The 20,424-nt window shown below is 43.3% G+C and overlaps 1 protein-coding gene across 44 annotated transcripts in view; it reads left to right on the forward strand.

The window, feature by feature from the left end:
• TRAP1 (TNF receptor associated protein 1) overlaps positions 1–20,424 on the forward strand; it is a 52,499-nt gene that overhangs the window by 3,697 nt on the left and 28,378 nt on the right. For 12 of the 44 annotated variants that reach the window (XM_081554961.1, XM_081554943.1, XM_081554962.1 and 9 more), the window contains one exon: positions 2,065–2,258. The exons of the other annotated variants lie outside the window; for them this stretch is intronic. The gene's annotated coding sequence lies outside the window, so the exon portion shown is untranslated. The remainder of the gene's footprint in view (positions 1–2,064; positions 2,259–20,424) is intronic. 44 annotated transcript variants of the gene reach the window in all.

The following is a 20,424-nucleotide window of genomic DNA, read 5'->3' on the forward strand; positions in this document are numbered from 1 at the left end:
GTTTTCTTCACAAGAGTTCAGGCAGACTTCTGGAGTTCAGGCTGTTTTCAGAATGTGGGGAGTCACTTGCCAGTCAGGTTTCCCTCTCTCAGTAAAGCAGCTGTGTGTGTTGCTAATTTAACGTGACAATAAAGCTTTTGATGGTTAACTGCTTAAACTCTGAATGGTAATACCATCATTATAGTGTGCTGGGGCTTAGAGCCAGTACCAAAGAAGCCTGTGGACAGAGGAGGGATCTGTGGCCTGCTGTCCAGAAGGCACCAGGTGGTCTTTAGTCCGTGGGACACTTGGTTAGGATGAGGGGCCTGAGTGATCTGTACTGTCTGCAGAAGAGCAGACCAACCCAAATGTAATAGATGAGCAAAGACCTAATTAGTTTCTGGCGGAGGAATTGATCAGAACTAAGAAGAAAGATCCCCAAGCTTCTTGCTCCTCCTGGGCATACAGCTTCAGGCTGCAGGAGGCGGGAAGTCGGGGTGGTGAGTAAACAGGAAGGAAAAATGAATAGTTCTCGCTCCCCACTCCAGTACTCTTGCCTGGAAAATCCCATGGACAGAGGAGCCTGGTAGGCTACAGTCCATGGGGTCGTTAAGAGTCAGACACGACTGAGCGACTTCACTTTCAGTTTTCCCATTCATGCACTGGAGAAGGAAATGGCAACTCATTCCAGTATTCTTGCCTGGAGAATCCCAGAGATGGCGGAGCCTGGTGGGCTGCCGTATGTGGAGTCGCACAGAGTCGTACACGACTGAAGCGACTTAGCAGCAGCAGCAGTATCAAAATACCAAGTTGTAACAGGACAGAGGAGAGACTGTTAGAGAGGCCAGTGGTGCTCCTCTCAAACCAAGATATCAACTTAGGATCAGTGAAAATGTATCCACTTCACTCTCAAGTGAGATGCTCAAGTTCATAGCCAGAGGATTTTCCTCTCCTGCGTTCTTGGTACCTAGATATTTTTTTCTTTCTTTTTGAAAAATTAAATTATTTACTTTGACTGCATTGGGTCTTCGTTGTGGCACTTGGGCTTAGTTGCAGCATGTGAGATCTTAACTCCCCAACCTGGGGAAGTCCCCAGCTTCCTGCGTTGGAGTGCGAAGTCTTAGCCACTGGACCTCCCAGGAAGTCCCCTAGAATTTGTCTCAAACCCCCTCTGCTCAGTCTTGATACAGAACACTAGCGTTTTGCTAGGAAGCTGCTGTTTGCTTAGTCCACACAGAGACTTACCTGTAGTTCTGTAGCATTTAGTAAAGGTAGATTTCCAGATGTTTCTGCTATTGCTGGTTATATCTGCTAAAGCCCCTGGAAATTAAAGGTGATGAAAGTTGTAGCTTGGAGAACCATTGTCTGCTTGGGGGCATTATTTCCACCTGCTTTTTGTTGCTCACAGATCAGGTAAATTGAATTTAGGAGTACCTGAGTCATGGGTGTAACTCATTTTGAAAGAATGGCTGTTATTTAACATCTGTATAATCAACAAATGTGATTAGTATATTAGGAATTAATTTTGAGATAGCCAGAATGAATACCATATTTGAAAGGAACAAACTGTGATAAAGAAGGTGGTGCAGTGGTGAAGAACTCACCTTCCAATGCAGGAGAAGCAGACCTGGGTTCCATCCCTGTGGCAGGAAGATCCCCTGGAGTAGAAAATGGCAACCCACTCCAATAGAATCCCATGGACAAGAGGAACCTGGCGAGCAGGCTACAGTCCATGGGGTCAGAAAGAGTTGTACATGACTACATGCATGCGCGCACACACACATACACCAATACTGTTGAGGACAAAATAGTAGGTGCAGGTCTTCCTAAAGAACCGGGGTAGGGAGGGAGCCGATGTGTGCTGGGAAGGCGGAGTGAGCAAAGCATGTCCTGTGGTCCTTCTGAAGTTTGCACACACTGACATCCCACCATTTGCAGGGAATGGAGTCCTGGGGGGATTTTCCATGAAACTTACTTGTAGATTAGTAAAACATTTCATTTCATTTCAACCTTTGTGATGAAAAATCTTTCTAAAAGACTTAATCACAGATGCAGCGTAACAGAATCTTTCTTTGATATTTTCAGGGTCATTGTGAATGTTAATTTAGGGTCTTGTAACGCACAGACCCCTGCAGGACCACTGGGCTGTGACGACAACTCTGTCTGTAAAATGTCCCACACTGAAACTGCGTCCTGAGTGTTTGTTTTTAGCCTCTGTTACTCTCATTTGAACCTGCCAGGCCTCTGGAGCTGCGTTCCCTGCTCCTCTCCGTTTTCAGGTGAGGGTTGGAAAGCTAGATCAAAAATTTGTTAGCAAATTTTTTTTTTTTTAAGGAGAGGAGAATTCTAGGAGGGAACAAGATATTCTTGTTTAACTGAAGCTCAGCATGTGGATTTTATGTGTTGTGTTTTGGCTGTTCAGAAATGCCCTTCTCTTTTGGTTTTGTTACATTTCTTTGTATTCAGGAGTTGATGTTTCTTGATAGTGTCAGTATTGCTTAGTAGTGAATGATTAGAACAGGCCATGAAACAGGAAGAAATAGTGAAAATGTTCAGGAATGCTAGAGATAAGAACTAGAAAATTTTAAAAGAAAGAAATCTCTTTATTTGATATATACATAGAAAGTGAAGAGCTTTCTGTCTAGAATATTGATACACTTTAAATAGGACTTACCTCAACTGGTTATAGAACTTAAGAAACAAAATTCAGTTGTGAATAGCTAACCTGGGATATCTGGTGAAGTTTGAGAGATAATGGAACCATCCAAACCAACTTACTGAAAAGCAGAGAATTTCACGGTTATGAGCATAGAGCATAAAACTGTGGTAAAATAGTTGGCAGTGTTATGGGGAAAAAAGCCTGAGGCTACATTCCAAAGAACTTCGTTTTTTCCAGTATTGTATTTTCCCTTTTTGGGAGAGGGTTAATTCTCCTTTTCATTGATCTGGAAGTACCTTTAGTTTGCAGAATTTTAAACTTTACAAGTAAATTTATTAATTTTTCTTTTTATAGAATCTGAAGCTTTAACTTAGAAATGTTAGGTTGATATTAGATGAGTGAATTTCAAACGTTTTTGTCATGTTTTCCCAGTAAGAAATGCATTCATATCATGATCTACTATACAAGTATGCATATACTGTACAAATACATGTACACACTTAGCTGAAAGAGTTTTGTAAATACTTAACCGTATTAAGTATTAACCGTATTAAGCCAACAAAAGTCCGTCTAGTCAAGGCTATGGTTTTTCCAGTGTTCATGTATGGATGTGAGAGTTGGACGGTGAAGAAAGCTGAGCACCGAAGAATTGATGCTTTTGAACTGTGGTGTTGGAGAAGACTCTTGAGAGTCCCTTGGACTGCAAGGAGATCCAATCAATCCATCCTAAAAGAGATCAATCCTGGGTGTTCATTGGAAGGTCTGATGTTGAAGCTGAAACTCCAATACTTTGGGCACCTCATGCGAAGGGTTGACTCATTGGAAAAGACCCTAATGCTGGGTAGGATTGGGGGCGGGAGGAGAAGGGGACGACAGAGGATGAGATGGTTGGATGGCATCACCGACTCGATGGACATGGGTTTGGGTAGACTCTGGGAGTTGGTGATGGACAGAGAGGCCTGGCGTGCTGCAATTCATGGGGTCGCAAAGAGTCGGACACGACTGAGCGACTGAACTGAACTAACCGTATTATGCTATATGTTCTTTTTAAAAATTTTTTATTATAATTTTATTGATTGATTGACTGTGGTGGGTCTTCATTGCTTTGTGGGCTTTTTTCTAGTTGCAGCGAGCAGGGGATACTCTCTAGTTGGGGTGCACAGATTGCTCACTGCGGTGGCTTCTCTTGTTGCGGAGCACAGGCTCTAGGGCAAGCGGGCTTCGGTAGTTGTGGCTCACGGGCTTACTTGCTTGGAGGCAGTGGGATCTTCCCAGAACAGGGATCGAACCTGTGTCTCGTTCATTGGCAGGCAGATTCTTTACCACTGAGCCACCAGGGAAGCCCTATGCATTCTCTTACTTTCTGTTTCATTAGACAAACGAACAAAAATTCTGACCTAGCTCACTGAATTGGCTTCATAACCAACAATCTTGACCTGCAGTCTGAGAAACACTGTGTCCTGTGGCTGTACCTTCTGAGGAAATGACCATGTGTTTATCTAGGGCCTGTGACCTCAGACCATCATGGCCACTGGAGCATGTGCCCCACAATGTGGCTGCATCAGTTCTGTACACACCCCCCCACAGTGCCTGCAGTGGGCCTGGGGCACCCAGGAGACGAGATGGGCAGGAGTCTTGGCCTCTGCAGTGCTGCCGTGGAGTGCGGTCAGCGTGGACGGGAACGCACTATGGGGATGTCATGCAATAAGCCCCGTGAAGAAACCAGAGTGGGAAGGGGATCCCAGTAGAAGGGGCAGTTGTGGGGGGCCTCACATGCAGGGTGGTATGTAAGCAAAGCCTGGGAGGAGGTGAAGGTGTCTGGGGAACAACACTCCAAGCAGAGGGAACAGTCGAGCCCAGGGCCCTGAGACAGGACTGGGCTGGTGAACTAGGGGACAGCCGGGAGGCCGGGGCCGTGCTAGGGGCGCTCTTGAGTGAGGGCGTTAGTGTCCCGGCCGTTTTCCTCAACTGCACAGGGGAGATGCAGGCAGTTGGTAAGAGGAGGTATGTAGTTAGAGTTCAAGCTAACGTCATAGCAGTTTTCTGAGAAAACTGCTTTCTGTTTTTATTAGTGAGAAGGTAGTGATGTATAATAGTCTGGAACAATGAAAAATCTTCTGTCTTGACTCTCAGCTCACTGCCCAGTGGTTCAAGAAAAAGCCTTTGTGGCAAAGGGGTGTCCACACCCCGCTTCCCTCAGGAAAGAAGAGGGGCTGCCCCGGGCAGGACCCTGTGCACTCTGCCCCTCCCACTTTGCACTTGCTGGGTCTTGATGCCCAGAGCCCTGGGGCCACCATGGGGTGCCCTTTCCTTCACTTCAGTCGCTCAGTTGTGTCCGATTCTTGGCAACCCCATGGACTGGAGCATGCCAGGTTTCCCTATCCCTCACCAACTCCCAGAGTTTACTCAAACTCAAGTCCATTGAGGTGGTGATACCATCCAACCATCTCATCCTCTGTCGCCCCCTTCTTCTCCCACCTTCAATCTTTCCCAGCGTCAGGGTCTTTTCAGATGAGTCAGTTCTTCGCATCAGATGACCAAAGTATTGGAGTTTAGCTTCAGCATCAGTCTTTCCAATGAATATTCAGGACTGATTTCCTTTAGGATGGACTGGTTTGATCTCCTTGCAGTCCAAGGGACTCTCAAGAGTCTTTTCCAACACCACAGTTCAAAAGCGTCAATTCTTTGGCGCTCAGCTTTCTTTATAGTCCAACTCTCACATCCATACATGACTACTGGAAAAACCAAAGCTTTGACTAGATGGACCTTTGTTGGCAAAGTAATGTCTCTGCTTTTTAATATGCTGTCTAGGTTGGTCATAACTGTTCTTCCAAGGAGCAAGCGTCTTTTAATTTCACGGCTGCAGTCACCATCTGCAGTGATTTTGGAGCCCCCAAAATAAAGTCTCTCACTGTTTCCATTGCTTTCCCATCTATTTGCCATGAAGTGATAGGACCAGATGCCATGATCTTAGTTTTCTGAATGTCGAGTTTTAAGCCAGCTTTTTCACTCTCTTCTTTTACTTTCATCAAGAGGCTCTTTAGTTCTTCTTCGCTTTCTACCATAAGGGTGGTGTCATCTATCTATCTGAGGTTATTGATATTTCTCCCGGCAATCTTGATTCCAGCTTGTGCTTCTTCCAGCCCAGCGTTTCTCATGATGTACTCTGCATATAAGTTAAATAAGCAGGGTGACAATATACAGCCTTGACGTACTCCTTTCCTGATTTGGAACCAGTTGTTCAGTTCTGTCTGTTGCTTCCTGACCTGCATACAGATTTCTGAGGAGGCAGGTCAGGTGATCTGGTATTCCCATCTCTTTCAGAATTTTCCACAGTTTGTTGTGATGCACACAGTCAAAGGCTTTGGCTTAGTCAATAAAGCAGAAATAGATGGTTTTGGGAACTCTCCTGCTTTTTCTATAATCCAGCGGATGTTGGCAATTTGATCTCTGGCTCCTCTGCCTTTTCTAAATCCAGCTTGAACATCTGGAAGTTCATGGTTCATGTACTGTTGAAGCCTGGGTTGGAGAATTTTGAGCATTACTTTGCTAGCGTGTGAGATGAGTGCAATTGTGCGGTAGTTGAGCGTTCTTTGGCATTGCCTTTCTTTGGGATTGGAATGAAAACTGACCTTTTCCAGTCCTGCGGCCACTGCTGAGTTTTCCAGATTTACTGGCATGTTGAGTGCAGCACTTTCATAGCATCATCTTTTAGGGTTTGAAATAGCTCAGCTGGAATTCCATCACCTCCATTAGCTTTGTTTGTAGTGATGCTTTCTAAGACCCACTTGACTTCACACTCCAGGATGTCTGGCTCTAGGTGAGTGATAACCCTATCTTGATTATCTGGGTCGTGAAGATCTTTTTTGTACAGTTCTTCTGTGTATTCTTGCCACGTCTTCTTAATATCTTCTGCTTCTGTTAGGTCCATACCATTTCTATCCTTTATTATGCCCTTCTTTGCATGAAATGTTCCCTTGGTATATCATTTTCTTGAAAAGATCTCTAGTCTTTCCCATTCTACTGTTTTCCTCTATTTCTTTGCCTTGATCACTGAGGAAGGCTTTCTTATTTCTTACCTCTCCTTGCTAATCTTTGGAACTCTGCATTCAAATGGGTATATCGTTCCTTTTCTCCTTTGCCTTTCACATCTCTTCTTTTCACAGCTATTTGTAAGGCCTCCTCAGACAACCATTTTGCCTTTTTACATTTCTTTTTCTTCACTTAACTCTCTCCTGATGGACCTTTAGGTTGTTTGCTAGCTTCATTTCTTTTTTTTTTTTAAAGTCACTGGCAGCACTGCCAACAGTTTTTTACCCTTCACCAGTGCTAGCATAACAGTACTTTATAAATGTTTGTCAGTCTGATAGTGAAAATGTTACTGGTTTTACTTATTTAAAAAAAAAATTATTTATTTTTGGCTGTGCTGCATCTTCATTGCTGCATTTAGGCAGGCTTTCATTTAGTTGTGGCGAGCAGGGGTTACTCTTTAGTTGTGTGCAGGCTTCTCATTGCGTTGGCTTCTCTTGTGGATCACAGGCTCCAAGGTGCGCAGGCTTCCGTAGTTTCAGCGTGCCAGCTCAGTCGTCCCATGGAATGTCCCTCCTGGATCAGGGATCAAGCTCGTGTCCCTTGCATCGGTAGGTGGATTCTTAACCACTGGACCACCAGGGAAGTCTTCTATCTTGTTTGAAAAGTCAGTTCTTTAGTTACGAGTGTGGTAATGCATCCTTTTCTATGATGCTGAGCCACTGATGTCTTTCTGGTGCATTGCCGTTCTTCTCGTGCACCCGGCCTCCTTCCTGTAGCTCTTAGAGCTCTCCTTTCATTAAGGAAACCGACCCTCTGCCATGTGTTTCAGACTTTTTTGTCTCTAGTGTGTTTGCCCACTGACCTGAATTTCTTTAAAGTGTGGTTATTGCTAATTGATTTCGTTTATTCGTTAAAATTTTGTAATTTTTTTCTGTTGATATGATTGACATATAATCATATGATTGTTATATTAGTTTTAGTTGTACAGCATAATGGTTTGATATTTGTATGTACAAAATAATCACCATAATTAGTTAATATCCATCACCTCACACAGTCACAATTTTCTTTACCTCCTTTTAAGGTCTACTCTGTTGACTCTAATGTTCATGTTGTCCATAAATGTGTAGGCTATGTGTCTTATTCTGGGGCTATGTGTCTTATTTAGACAAATTTCCTTACTCTCAAGTCATTAAGGAAAAATCTCAAATGATCAGCATCATTAGTCATTCGGTAGGGAAATGCAAGTCCCTGCACAGTGAGGTAGCACGTCACACTCACCATGGTGGCTGTGACAACGGTGGCTGTGACAACGATGTGGAGAAATTGGAAACTTCACCCCCTGCTGGCAGGAATATAAAATGGTGCTGCTGCTGTTAAGTCACTTCAGTCGTGTCCGACTCTGTGCTACCCCACAGACGGCAGCCCACCAGGCTCCTCTGTCCCTGGGATTCTCCAGGCAAGAATACTGGAGTGGGTTGCCATTTCCTTCTCCAATAAAATGGTGCAGCACTTTGGAAAACCAACCATCTTGCCATCCCTTAAATGATTAAACATAGGATTACCATTTGACTAGCAATTCCAACTCTTGGGTTTACACCCAGGAGAATTTAAAAATCGAAACTTGTACACCAGTATTTATAGCAACATTGTTTATAATAGCCAAAAAGCAGAAATGGCACAATTGCTCATCAGCTGATGAGGTAAACATCATGTAGCCTATCCATATAATTGATACTATTCAGCCATAAAAATGAGCGACAACATGTGCTATGCCCTAAAGCGTGGATGAACCTTGAAGATATCACGTTCAGTGACAGAAGCCACAGACAAAAGACCATGTATGGTATGATTCCATTTATGTGAACTGTCCACAGTAGGCAAATCCATAGAGGTGGAATGTGGTTGCCAGGACCTGGGGGCATGGAGAACAGGGAGTGACTGCCAATGGGTGTGGAGTTTCTTTCTGGGGTGTAATTATAGTGATGATGGTTTTGTAAGTATACTAAAAGTCATTGAATTGTGCACTTTAAGTGGGTGAATAATATCTCAATAAAGTTATTCTGCTTGTGTGCATGCTCAGTCACGTCTGACTCTTTGTGACCGTATGGACTATAGCCTGCCAGGCTCCTCTGTCCATGGAAGTTTCCAGGCAAGAATACTGGAGGGGGTTGCCATTTCCTTCTCCAGGGGATCTTCCTGACCCAGGGATTGGCCCTGAGTCTCCTGCATTGGCAGGCAGATTCTTTACCGCTGAGCCACCCGGGAAGCCCAAAGCTATTTTAAATATTTCTTCTAATTAATTCTAGTACTTTTAGCTTTTATTTTCACTTTTCTAGTCCATCTAGAATTTGTTCTGATATAATAAGTGAGGGGAGAAATTAATACTGTAGCTTTAATGTGTTTTAATATTTTATAATATTTCCTCATGTTTTTCACAAATATCTTGGCTGTATGTGCACTTTTACTTTTCCATATGAATTTTAGAATTTGCTTGAATAGTGGAAAAAATCCTGTTTAATTTTTCAGTGGGATCATGTTTTAAAAAATAGACTAATTTAGAGAATCGGCACCTTTAAATACTTTTACTATTCAAGGGCATTTCCCCAAGCTTTTTATATCCCTTTATAAATGTGTTTTATGTCTCTAGTAACTACTTTTTAATGTTTTTTGTAATTGGGTACTTTTTATAAAGAATGTTGTGAATAGCTTATTCATACACATAGCACAATTCAAAAGATACAGAGGAGTGTGCAGTGAAAAGCATATCTCTTCAGCTGCTACCTTCAGCCACCAATTCCCCTCCTGAGAGCAGCCCCCTCAGCCCATTTCTCGGGTGTCCTCACAAGACACGCGTGGCTTATGAGAAGAAACATACACACACACATGTGTTTAGTCACCATGGTAACAAATGCAGACCACTGTTCTGGACCAGGTGTTTTCTTAACATATCTTAGAGTTAATTCAGCATCAGGACACTTTAGACCCACCATTGCCTCATTGTTCTGTGTTTCACAGTATCCATTATATATATATTATAATGTATTTGCTAATCCTTTACTGATGACACTCTGCCTGGTCATTGGCCCCTGACTCCTGGGGGGACCCCTACCCCAGAGCCTCATCTGGTATGTCTTTTAGGGACCTTCTCATGACCCCGACATTGATACTTGGTGGGTAGCCACATTTTTATAATCCATCTAGAATTTGTTCTGATATAATAAGTGAGGGGAGAAGTTAATACTGTAGCTTTAATGTGTTTTAATATTTTATAATATTTCCTCATGTTTTTCACAAATACCTTGGCTGTATGTGCACTTTTATTTTTCCATATGAATTATGTGATAGCCCTTATGTGAAAGCCACATTGTTTTAGTTTACTGTTTTGAGTAATTAAATATTTGATTAGAAAGATACTCATTGAGAAGTCTTGCTCTCCGTTTTGTCCCCCTTTCCTTCATACCCCTCTTCATAGGTCATCACAATTACTAGTTGTATGTGTATCCTTCGTCTATCCTGCCAGTGTTAGATGCATAGAGTAGGGTTCCCAGGTCGCATTAGTGGTAAAGAACCCCCCTGCCAGTTCAGGAGACATGAGACGCAGTTGGATCCCTGGGTCAGGAAGATTGCTTGGAAAGGCATGGCAACCCACTCCAGTGTTCTTGCCTGGAGAATCCCATGGACAGAGGAGCCTGGCAGGCTACAGTCCATAGAGTCGCAAAGAGTCAGGCACGACTGAAGCAACTTAGCACACACAGCACGTGGGCAGATATACATTTTTCTTCTGCCAGGATACGCACTTCTCCATGTTCTGTTATCCACTTAATAGATACTGGAGAGCGTTCTGTATCAGTATATAGGTTCCTCAGTCTTTTTTTTTCAATAGCCACATAATAGTAGTGGTCCCATGTCAGGAGGCACCATCATTTATGAGCCCTCTGTTGATGGACACTTAGGTGGTTCCCAGGAATTTGCTATAGTGTATGGACTTTCATCTCTCTTTATATTCAGGTTCAGCTGTATCCACAAAATAAAGTCCCAAAATGGAATTGCCAGATTAGAAGGTTTGTAATCTTGACCGATGTGGCCAGATCCCCTTCCACTGGCCTCAGGCCATTTCCCACAACCCTGAGTACTGTCCCCACAGGGTCACCAGAAGTACTGTCTGAAAAAGTAATAGCTCTGCAGACGTTCCTGTCATCTGAGCTGGTGAAGATTAACCGTGATTTGAAGTAGAGCAAAATGCCAAAGTGGGGGCCTTCGCTCAGGAGGTATTGATTGGGTTGTTCGGGGCCTGCCACATTCCCTTTCCTGCAGCTCCTCCGCTTCCCAACTGCAGGCCAGGCTACACCCCAGGCTTACCCTGCCCTCCCAGGCTTCAGGGAGAGCCAGCTCCCAGCCACATTACCTCCCACAGGCCGAGCCGTGGGGAGCTGCTCTTCTTAGGCTGGTTTCCAGAGGCTCAGGTGCATCTCTGTTTGCAAGTCCAAAGTGACCCAGAAGGGTGGAAGCTGGTGGTTAGGTCCCCACCCAAAGTCTGTCTGCTTCCCTCCCTCCTTCCCTCCCCTCTCCCTCCCTCTCCTCTTTCCTTCCTGCCAACCTCCCCCCCCCCCCGCCCCTTCATTCTTTTGGTGAAATGCATGCTATCTAAAAAGGAATGCATATAATACATCTGTGCTGTTTCTAAAAACAGCATAAAGGAATCCCCGTTGCCCACCTCAGGAACAGACATCACTTTCCCTCGAGGGCACTGTGTGCCCTCCCTGATATGTCCCCTTCTCTCTCCCCCAGATGTGACCACTGACTTGAATATTCTGGATTTTATTCCCTTGCTTTTCATTTATGCATATGTGTGTATATGTATAGATGCACATCCAGACACACACAGTTTGTTGAAATCATACGGGGTATGTTCTGCTATGACTTTACTTTCTTGGGTCAACGTTGTTTTCTTAGCTTTATCTGGGGTAATGTGCATCACCTGCTTATTCGGTTGTATCACTGTACCTTCATTTCTTTAGGTGTGATTCCTGACGTAAGCATGTGTACTGTTGGATCGTTTGCTGTGCTCCAGGTGTTGTCTGTAAGATCTATAAGATGCCCTCACGCAAACGTGCTGCTTCTCCTTCCTCCACCCTCGGCACAGGCATGGGGTTACTGCTCGCACAGGGCTTCTGGAGACGAGGCTCTGGGTGCGTCCTTGTGCAGGCATCCTGCCTGCGGGCGCACGGGTGCATTTCCATAGGGTGCGTGACTCCTGTGGAGTTGCTGGGGTTAGAGTGTGTGTTTTTACTCCACACTTGATTTTTTTCAGAGTGGATCTGGATTTACATTCCATCAGCTCTGTGAGACTCCCCACTGTGCTGTATCCTCACCAGAACTTGGCATTTCCAGACGTCTTAAATGTTTGTCGGTTTGATGCTTATGAAATGATATTTCAGTTGTGATTTTAACTGCCTTTTAATGGATTGCTAATAACGTTTTTTCTATGGTTTATTGGCCATATTTCCTTTTCTGTGAAATGCTGTTCATGTTTCATATTTTTTTGCCCCCACTTTTTTCGTCTTGATTGTAAAGAATCTGCCTGCAATGCGAAAGACCCGGGTTCAATCCCTGGTCAGGAAGATCCCCTGGAGAAGGGAAGGGCTACCCACTCCAGTATTTGTGCCTGGAGAATCCCCATGGACAGAGGAGCCTGGCAGGCTACAGTCCATGGGGTTGCAAAGAGTCAGACACGACTAAGCCACTAACACTTTCACATATGTATTTTTTATGGGTGCTAATCTTTTATCAATATACCCTTTGTCAATTGTTGCAAATGTGTTCTCCTAGTTTGTAGCTCACCACTTCACTCTTGGCCTGATGTTTGTTTTTCAGAGGGAGATGGAGTTTTTTGTTTGTTTTGATGAACAGAAGTTCTTAATTTTAACTTTGTTAAATACCAGTCTTTTCCTTTATGAATTATCTCAGTGTTCTGTCAATGAAGGTGCATGGGTCAAACAAGACTTAGCATTTTTGTAAGTAAAGGTTTATCAGAGCGTGGATATGCCCGTTCCTTCATATGTTGTCTGTGACCACGCTCCTGCTGCAGCAGCAGAGTTGAGCAACAGGGCTCAAAACTCCTAAAATATTTACTATCTGGCCCTTTAAAGATATCTGCTTTTTCTGTGAGAGTTGTTCCCTAATTTCTACCAAATGGAAATGGATGAGCAAGTCTGTCAGCACCTTTTTTCCATCAGCATCTTTTTTTAATATTTATTTTTATTTCTTTTATTTGGCTGTGCCAGGTCTTAGTTGTAGCACCTGGGAGCTTTGCTGTTCCTTGTGGCATACGGGGTCTTTAGTTGCAGCATGTGGGATCTAGTTCCCTGACCAGGGATTGAACCCGGGCCCTCTGTTTTGGGAGTGCAGAGTCTTAGCTACTGGACCACCAGGGAAATCCCAGAAGCCTCTTCTTTGCAGCTTTTGTATTTCTCTCTCTGTTGGTAGACTTTCTCATGGATTTCATTTTCCAGATTAGCGAAGAGTTGCAAACTAGCCATCACAGGCTAATTCTGGTTATAAAACAGTTTTGTTTGGTTCTAACATTTTAAAAAAGTAAATGCAAGCATTTAAAGTCAGATTTGACATGAATATTTGAGTTTCTGATTTCTGTTGAAAAATTAAAAATTCAGAGTGTCTGGGCCTGCGTGCCGCAGTGGTGACCCTCTCTGAGGGTGGAGGCTGGCAGCCTCTGCAGACGCCGTCCTTACAGCTGTGCTCTCAGTCGCTCCTTTAGTCCAAGCCTGTTACTACCATTTCCTTTGCTGCATTATTATATTATGTAGTAGAGTTAATTATATTGATTGAGTGTTTAGAGGCCTACTTCACTTTATAATGCTTTGCTTCATTGCATTTCACCGATAATTGCATTTTTTACAAATTGAAGATTCATGGCAACCCTGTGTCGAGCAAGTCTGTCAGCACTGTTTTTCCGATAACATCTGCTCACTTCATGTCTGTGTCTCTCAGTATTTCAAACCTTTTCATTATTATTATATTTGTTACAGTGGTCTGTGATTTTTGATGTTTTGCTCTTGTAATTGTTTTGGGGTACCACAAACCACAACCTGTATCAAGTGTGGTAAAATGCTATCAAATGGCATCACATACTACAGAGAAACCTTTGTGAAAGGGAAAGATTGAGAAATTGCCATAGGCACTCCAGCTTTCAGCACCACCACCCTCATCAGTCAGCACCCACCGACACCAGAGTAAGACCTCCACCAGCAAAGAGATGGCGACTTGCTGGAGTCTCAGATGATGGTTAGCATTTTTTTAGCAATAAAGCATTTTTGAATTAAGGTCCGTACCTTGTGTTTTTAGACATAATGCTGTTGCACACTTAATAGACCATAGTATAGTGTGAACATAGCTTTTATATGCACAGGAGACCCCCAAATTTGAGTGACTTTATCCTGGTAGTTGCTTTATTGCAGTGGTCTAGAACTGAACCTGCAGTATCAAACCAGCCTTGCATCCTTGAGATAAACCTGCTTGGTCATGATGTAGTATCATTTTTATATATTAATGGGTTTTCCTTGCTTATATTTTATTAAGGACCTCCATGTCTGTGTCCATGAGGGATCAGTCAGTCAGTTAAGTCTCTCAGTCGTGTCTGACTCTTTGCGACACCATGAACCACAGCATGCCAGGCCTCCCTGTCCATCACCAACTCCCAGAGTCAGCCCAAACTCATGACCATCGAGTCGGTGATGCCATCCAACCATCTCATCCTCTGTTGTCCCCTTCTCCTCCTTCCCTCAATCTTTCCCAGCATCAGGGTCTTTTCTAATGAGTCAGCTCTTCGCATCAGGTGGCCAAAGTACTGGAGTTTCAGCTTCAACATCAATCCTACCAATGAACACCCAGGACTGATCTCCTTTAGAATGGACTGGTTGGATCTCCTTGCAGTCCAAGGGACTCTCAAGAGTCTTCTCCAGCATCATGAGGGATATTGGTGTGTTATTTTTATTATGTGTGTGTCTATGTGATGTCTTTGTCAGGTTTTGATGTTAGAGTTATGCTATCCTCAAAAATTGAAGAGAAACAATTCCTTCTTCTGTTTTCCGAAACTTTGTGTAAGATTGGTGTTATTTCTTCCTCGTAACTGATAGAATTCAGTAGACATTCTGGGCTTCTGTAGAATTTGTGACAATACCGTTCACTCCTGTTGTTTATGATTGGTATTCTCTTCTTTCTTCATCAGTCTAGCTAGGAGCTTATCTTCTGTTGATCTTTGTCAAGAATCAACGTTGGCTTTGTTCATTTTCTCTATTACTTGTCCATTTTCTATTTTATTGATTTCTGCTCTTTGTCATTTCCTCCTTTCTCCTGTGTTTGAGTTTAATTTTGTACTTCTTTTTGTTGTTGTTGTACTCTAAGGTGATATCTAAGGCCGTCAGTTTTAAGCCTCTTTTCTAACATAAGCATTTAAAGCTGTAAGTTTCCTGCCATATGCTTCTCTAGGTGTATCCTACAACTTTTAATATATTGTATTTTCATTATCATTGAGTATTAAATGTTATCTAATTTCCCTTGTAATTTCTTCTTTGACCCATGGATCATTTAGAATGTGTTAATTTCCAGATACTTGAGGTTTCCTAGATATTATATATACACACACACACTTTTATTTATTTATTTTTGACTGTGCTGGGTCTTCGTTGCTGCTCAGGCTTTTCTCTAGTTTCGGGGAGCAGGGGCTACTTCTGGTTGCGGTGCATGGGCTTCTCATTGTGGTGGCTTCTCTTGTTTTGGAGCCTGGGCTCTCGGGCGCGCGGGCTTCAGTAGCTGCAGCACGTGGGCTCAGTCGTTGCTGTTCTCCGGCTCTGGAGCACAGGCTCAGCAGTTGTGGGGCACAGCCTTAGTTGCTCCATGGCATTGTGGGATCCTCCCAGATCAGGGATTGAACCCATGTCTCCTGCATTGGCAGGTGGATTCTTTACCCCTGAGCCACCAGGGAAGCCTGATATTTTATTATTATTGATTCTAAGTTAATTCTGTTGTATTTAGAGAGCTTACTCTGTGTGATTTCATTCCTTCTAAAATTTATTGAGACTCTGGCCCACTTTATGGTCTTTCTCAGTGAATATACTGTGTGTACATGAAAAGAATGTTTTCAAGAACTGTGTTTTGCAGTTGCTAGGTATATAGTACTGGATAAATATCCATTAAGAAAAAGCGTTTCATACTGTAGCTCGGATGATCTGTGTCTTGATTTGTTTTTTCACTCTGCTGCTACTGCTGCTAAGTCGCTTCAGTCATGTCCGACTCTGTGCGACCCCATAGACGGCAGCCCACCAGGCTCCCCCGTCCCTGGGATTCTCCAGGCTAGAACACTGGAGTGGGTTGCCATTTCCTTCTCCAATGTATGAAAGTGAAAAGTGAAAGTGAAGTCGCTCAGTCGTGTCCGACTCTTCCCGACCCCATGGACTGCAGCCCACCAGGCTCCTCCGTCCATGGGATTTTCCAGGAGAGAGTACTGCAGTGGGGTGCCATCGTTCTGTCATTGAGCCAGGTGTCAAAATCTCCAGCTATGATTGTGCATTTGTTTTTTTCTTTTGATTCTTTCAGTTTTGATTTCATTTATTTTGAAGCTGCTGTTAGGCAAATATGTTCATGATTAAGTTTTCCTGATGAACTACGTCTCTTTAAAATTTATTTAATTGAAAGATAATTACTTTACAATATTGTAATGGTTTTCGCCATACATCAACACAAATCAGCCATGGGTGTAGATGTGTCCCCCCATCCTGAACACCTCTCCCACCTCCTTCCCCACCCTATGCCTCTGGGTTGTCCCAGAGCACTGGCTTTGGGTGCCCTGCTTCATGCATCGAACTTGCACTGGGCATCTGTTTTACATATGGTAATGTACATGTTTCAGTGCTGTTCTTTCAAATCATCCCATCCTCGCCTTCTCCCACAGAGTCCAAAAGTCTGTTTTTTACATCTGTGTCTCTTTTGCTGCACTGCATGTAGGATCATCATTACCATCTTTCTAAATTCCATATATATTTGTTAATATATGGTATTTGTGTTTCTCTTTCTGACTTACTTCACTCTGTATAATAGGCTCCAGTTTCATCCACTTCATTAGAACGGACTCAAATGTGTTCCTTTTTATAGCTGAGTAATATTCCATTGTGTATATGTATGACAACTTCCTTATCCACCCATCTGCCGATGGACATCTAGGTTGCTTCCATGCCCTAGCTGTGGTAAACAGTGCTGCAATGAACATTGGAGTACATGTGTCTCTTTCAGTTCTGGTTTCCTCAGGGTGTATATGCCCAGCAGTGGGATTGTTGGGTCATATGGCAGTTCCATTCCCAGTTTTTTAAGCACTCTCCACACTGTTCTCCATAGTGACTGTACCAGTTTGCATACCCACCAATAGCATAAGAGGGTTCCCATTTCTCCACACCCTCTCCAGCATTTACTGTTTGTAGACTTTTTTTTTTTTTTTTAAATTATGTATTTATTGGGCTGTGCCGGGTCTTAGTTGCAGCATGTGGGATCTAGTTCCCTGACCAGGGATTGAACCCGGGCCCCCTGCATTGAGAGCTCAGAGTCTTAGCCACTGGACCAGCAGGGAAGTCCCTGTTTGTAGACTTTTTTATGGCTGCCATTCTGACCTGCGTGAGATGATACCTCATTGTGGTTTTGATTTGCATTTCTCTAATAATGAGTGATGTTGAGCATCTTTTCATGTGTTTATTAGCCATCTGTATCTCTTCTTTGGAGAAATGCCTGTTCTTCTGCCCACTTTTTGATTGGGTTGTTTGTTTTTCTGGTATTGAACTGCATGTATCAGTATCAGTTCAGTCACTCAGTCGTGTCTGACTCTTGTGCGACCCCCTTTGCAGCATGCCAGACTTCCCTGTCCATCACCAACTCCCGGAGCTTATTCAAACTCATGTCCAGTGATGCCATCCAACCATCTCATCCTCTGTCGTCCCCTTCTTTTCCTGCTTTCAATCTTTTCTGGCATCAAAGTCTTTTCTGGCATCAGGGTCTTTTCCAGTGAGTCAGGTCTTCTCATCAGGTGGCCAAAGTATTGGAGCTTCAACATCAGTCCTTCCAAAGAATATTCAGGGTTGATTTCCTTTAGGATGGACTGGTTGGATCTCCTTGCAGTCCAAGGGACTCTCAAGAGTCTTCTCCCACACCACAGTTCCGCTGCTTGTATATTTGGGGGATTAATTCTTTGTTAGTTGTTTCATTTGCTATTATTTTCTCCCATTCTGAAGGCTGTCTTTTCACCTTGCTTATAGTTTCCTTCGTTGTGCAAAAAGTTTTAAGTTTAACTAGGTCCCATTTGTTTATTTTTGTTTTTATTTCCATTACTGGTGGGTGGGTCATAGAGGATCTTGCTGTGAACTACAGCTTTTATCATTCTGATATAGTCTTCTTTTTCCCTGGTGATACTTTTTATTTTGCAGTCTACTTTGTCTGATCTAATGTGGCCACGCCCACCTTTTTAATCCATATTTTTACATGGCATTTCTTTTTTCATTTATTTCCTTTCCAAAAGGAAAATGAATGCACCATACAGCATGTGGGATCCCAACCAAGGATGACACCCACACTCTGCAGTGGAAGCATGTAGTCGTAACCCATGGACCACCAGGGAAATCCCTATGTTTTATATTTAAAGTGACTCTTTTGTGATGGTGGTTTAATCGCTAAGTCTTATCCAACTCTTATGACCCAGTGGACTGTAGCCCGCCAGGCTCCTCTGTCCATGAGATTTCCAAAGCAAGAATACCGGAGTGGGTTGCCATTTCCTTCTCCAGGCCATCTTCCCAACCCAGGAATTGAACCCACGTCTTCTGCGTTGTAGCCAGTTATTTTGTGGACAGCATATAATTAGGTCTTGCTCTATCAATTCTGACAATCTTTGCCTTTTATAATTGGAGTGTTTAGTCCGTTGACTTAAAAATGTAATTACTGATATAGGTTTATCTCTATTGTTGTTTGTCCCTTCTCATATTTCCCTCTCTTCTACCTTTCCTGTAGTCTTTTGGATCAAGTAAATATTTTTTAGAATTTCATCTTGGTTTCAGTTCAGTTCAGTCGCTCAGTCGTGTCCGACTCTTTGCAACCCCATGAATTGCAGCACGCCAGGCCTCCCTGTCCATCACCAACTCCCAGAGTCTACCCAAACCCATGTCCATCGAGTCGGTGATGCCATCCAACCATCTCATCCTCTGTCGTCCCCTTCTCCTCCCGCCCCCAATCCTACCCAGCATTAGGGTCTTTTCCAATGAGTCAACCCTTCGCATGAGGTGCCCAAAGCATTGGAGTTTCAGCTTCAACATCAGACCTTCCAATGAACACCCAGGATTGATCTCTTTTAGGATGGATTGATTGGATCTCCTTGCAGTCCAAGGGACTCTCAAGAGTCTTCTCCAATACCACAGTTCAAAAGCATCAATTCTTCGGTGCTCAGCTTTCTTCACCGTCCAACTCTCACATCCATACATGACCACTGGAAAAACCATAGCCTTGACTAGACGGACTTTTGTTGGCAAAGTAATGTCTCTGCTTTTAAATATGCTATCTAGGTTGGCCATAACCTTCCTTCCAAGGAGTAAGCGTCTTTTAATTTCATGGCTGCAATCACCATCAGCAGTGATTTTGGATCCCAAAAAAATAAAGTCTGACACTGTTTCCACTGTTTCCCCATCTATTTCCCACGAAGTGATGGGACCAGATGCCATGATGTTAGTTTTCTGAACGTTGAGCTTTAAGCCAACTTTTTCACTCTCCTCTTTCACCTTCATCAAGAGGCTCTTTAGTTCTTCTTCACTTTCTGCCATAAAGGTAATGTCATCCACATATCTGAGGTTATTGATATTTCTCCTGGCAATCTTGATTCCAGCTTGTGTTTCTTCCAGCCCAGCGTTTCTCATGATGTACTCTGCATGTAAGTTAAATAAGCAGGGTGACAATATACAGCCTTGACGTACTCCTTTTCTTATTTGGAACCAGTCTGTTGTTCCATGTCCAGTTCTAACTGTTGCTTCCTGACCTGCATACAGGTTTCTCAAGAGACAGGTCAGATGGTCTGGTATTCCCATCTCTTTCAGAATTTTCCACAGTTTATTGTGATCCATACAGTCAAAGGCTTTGGCATAGTCAATAAAGCAGAAATAGATGTTTTTCTGGAGCTCTCTTGCTTTTTCGATGATCCAGCGGATACTTGCAATTTGATCTCTGGTTCCTCTGCCTTTTCTAAAACCAGCTTGAACATCTGGAAGTTCACGGTTCACATATTGCTGAAGCCTGGCTTGGAGAATTTTGAGCATTACTTTACTAGCATGTGAGATGAGTGCAATTGTGCGGTAGTTTGAACATTCTTTGGCATTGCCTTTCTTTGGGATTGGAACGAAGACTGACCTCTTCCAGTCCTGTGGCCACTGCTGAATTTTCCAAATTTGCTGGCATATCGAGTGCAGCACTTTCACAGCATCACCTTTGAGGATTTGAAATAGCTCAACTGGAATTCCATCACCTCCACTAGCTTTGTTCGTAGTGATGCTTTCTAAGGCCCACTTGACTTCACATTCCAGGATGTCTGGCTCTAGGTGAGTGATCACACCATCGTGATTATCTGGGTCGTGAAGATCTTTTTTGTACAGTTCTTCTGGGTATTCTTGCCACCTCTTCTTAATATCTTCTGCTTCTGTTAGGTCCATACCATTTCT

This window comes from Giraffa tippelskirchi, chromosome 13, assembly GCF_054371585.1.
Source record: "Giraffa tippelskirchi isolate mGirTip1 chromosome 13, T2T-mGirTip1v1.2.pri, whole genome shotgun sequence".
Classification (NCBI taxonomy): domain Eukaryota; kingdom Metazoa; phylum Chordata; class Mammalia; order Artiodactyla; family Giraffidae; genus Giraffa; species Giraffa tippelskirchi.